General features: G+C 30.7%; 1 pseudogene; it reads left to right on the top strand.

Moving 5' to 3' along the window:
* The first annotated feature begins 618 nt into the window (after positions 1-618).
* Positions 619-1,150, top strand: LOC107006918 (annotated as a pseudogene).
* Positions 1,151-3,078: the final 1,928 nt, after the last annotated feature.

Here is a 3,078-nt window from a genome sequence, read left to right as displayed (position 1 = left end):
TTTTTCTTGTAAGGTTTTTAATGAGGCATCCATGATGCGTATTATTAGATATGTGTACTCTTTTCCTTCACTAGATTTTTTATCCTACTGGGTTTTTTCTAGTTAAGTTTTAACGGGGCACATAATCTACCGACATTCAAGGGGGAGTGTTATAAACATATTTGTGTTATAGTGAATGTCTAATTATGTGGAGTCCTTGTAAGATATGGTTAGGAATCCTACCTGGGGACCAAGTAAGGTTTTCCCTATAAATAAAAGGTTTTCCTTCATTGTAAATAGGATTTGTGAAAGATCTATGAATCTTGAATATACTTCAAGAGAAATAAGAAGTCTTTTCTCTTCTTCCTACTTTCTTCTTCTTCTAAATTTATATAGTTTCATAACAATATGATATTAATTTCATATTTTTGTATTTATCATCTTTTACTATTTTATTGTTAAAAGAATGATTCTATGAAATCGAACCGTCTAATATGAAACCTACAATATATATCAACTCGTTTCGTACTTCACATGTTTGACGAATACCTTTGGTGTCTCTGATATATATGGCCCAACTTAACTCGTCAAGTATCACATCTTTGGCGTCTACATTGATTGATTAGCAAATTACAAATCGATGGCCATTTCCCCAATAATGCTAAACAAGCAACTATTTCCTATGCTTCTAATTTGCATCCGCGGTGGTCATGGCTACAATTACAGCCACGACTTCTCAGGATGCAACTCTTACGTGCAACACGGTGTTTACAACCCTCGAACCATGTCTTAGTTACGTGTTAGATGGTAGATTAAGTGTGTCATCAGAGTGTTGTAATGAAATTAAATCTATGCTCAATGGTGCATGTACAATAGCTGACCGCCAGAGCGCTTGCAAATGCATAAAGAGCGTTGTTTCTAGCGCTACCCCAGGTCCAGTCAGCCGTGCTGCTAAAGTCCCTGGAATATGTAAGGCCAATGTTCCTTTCAAGATTAGTCCACATGTTGACTGTTCTAAGACCAAATAACACACTTCTTTTTTTTTTTTTGGTTAATTTTAGTCATTTTATCTACCTTGTTATTTTTTAGTACTGCATAATGAGATTGAATATGTTTCTGTTATATAATATCATTTTTGTAAGCGTTGTTTCAGAAATTAGTCAAATTGATATTTGAATGAATAATTCTTCCTTTTTTTTTTGGATTACTTTGACATGAGAAGTGTTTTTTTAAGATAAAGATTTTAAACTAGCAAACGTTATAAACATAACAACGTTAAAGTCTTTACTGACATTAGTTAACTGTAATTAGAATCCGTTTCACTAAAAACTTTCGAGACATATACAAAAAATGTTAATTGCCACTAAAAATACATATTTAACTAGGAAAAAGGGATAATGCACAAGTATCCCCTCAACCTATGCCTGAAATTTCAGAGACACACTTATACTATACTAAGGTTCTATTACCCCCTAAACTTATTTTATTAATAATTTTCTACTCCTTTTCGACCTACATGACACTATTTTTTGTTGGTCCAACACTGGTTGACTTTTTTTTTTCAAGCTAGTGCCATGTAGGTCGAAAAGGGGTATAACATTACTTATAAAATAAGTTCAGAGGTAATAAGACCTTAGTTTAATATAAATGTGACTCTGAAATTTTAGTCATAGATTGAGAGACTACTTGTGCATTTTTCATATTTTATGATAATTAAGAATTAGTTGTTCTAATGATTTGATGTAGCGTAGGACACTAGATGTAGACATGTTGGAAACTTTTTTTGTTAGATCTACATCTAGCCATAATGGCGGGCAAAATGGTCATACCATGGCAACTATTATTCAGGTGGGGAATGCCTCACAAGTTTGTGTTTTATACTTATAGTTTTAATAGTTATGTTTTATATTTATAGTTTTAATAATTGTGTTTTATAGTTATAGTTTTGTTTGTTATGGAAATTGTGATTTGTATATTTATGTCTATTTGTATATTTTGTTTGCATACAAATTTTGTATTTATAAATTTGGAATTTTTACACAACTTTGTTTGTGTATTTCATTTACCTATACACAACAACAGAGTAACTTATTATGATTTTTTTTGTAAGTCGGATAAAATCGCTAGGGTAAACATATGCAAAATTATGAATTTATGTAATCAGGATCCGAATTATACAAATTCTGAATTTAGATAATTCAGTTTCAAATTATATAAATTCTGAATTTATACAAATCAAACGAATAATACTAATTACGCGAATAGCAAAATTAGGCAACACTAGAACTGCCAATTAAAAATTTGTAAATAGTAGTTATAATATTCAATATAATTTAAATATTTGTTATTATGTACAAATTTTCTTTTTTAAAACACATCCGAGCGTAGTAGTGGAATGAGTTTTAACTCGTTGACACATTTTTTTAATTAAATAGTTATTATTATAAAATCAAGCTAATAAGAATATAATCATAAAGATAAGAAGACAAGAGAAGTAGATAGAAGAAGATTAATTTTCTTCTTATTCAAGTGTATATAAGTCTCATATGTATATCATACAATAGTGAATGAACAACCCTATTTATAGGTTGAGAAATCACTCCAAAAATCACCATGTTAAGTATCATAATAAATAGATATATTCTTATCCAAAAAGATTCATGAAACCTAGTGAATATGGATAGTTGTTCATGTACTAACTTTATAGAATATCCACTCATTCAATAGATTTATAACACTTCCCCTTGGATGTCCATAGATATTGTGCCTCGTTAAAACCTTACTAGAAAAAACCCTGTGGGAAAAAGTTCCAGTGAAGGAAAAAGAGTACATATATCTTTTGATACCCATTATTTGTTGCCTCATTCAAAACCTTGCCAGAAAAACCAGTGGGACAAAACCTCGGTCAAGGAAAAAAGAGTGCAATGTGTATTATACTCCCCCTAATTAAAACATCACTTAATTTCTTGCGACGATGTCTCTAATCTTCATACATTGTGGTTGTTATATTTTTTTCAAAGAAAAACCACACATTTCTTGAATATGGTGTGTCATTTGTCTCAACCAGACACACTCTCGACTTGCTTCATGGAGGACTTT

The sequence above is a fragment of the Solanum pennellii genome, chromosome 12 (assembly GCF_001406875.1).
Source record: "Solanum pennellii chromosome 12, SPENNV200".
Taxonomy (NCBI): Eukaryota; Viridiplantae; Streptophyta; class Magnoliopsida; order Solanales; family Solanaceae; genus Solanum; species Solanum pennellii.
This window is presented reverse-complemented; position numbering and strand designations above follow the sequence as displayed.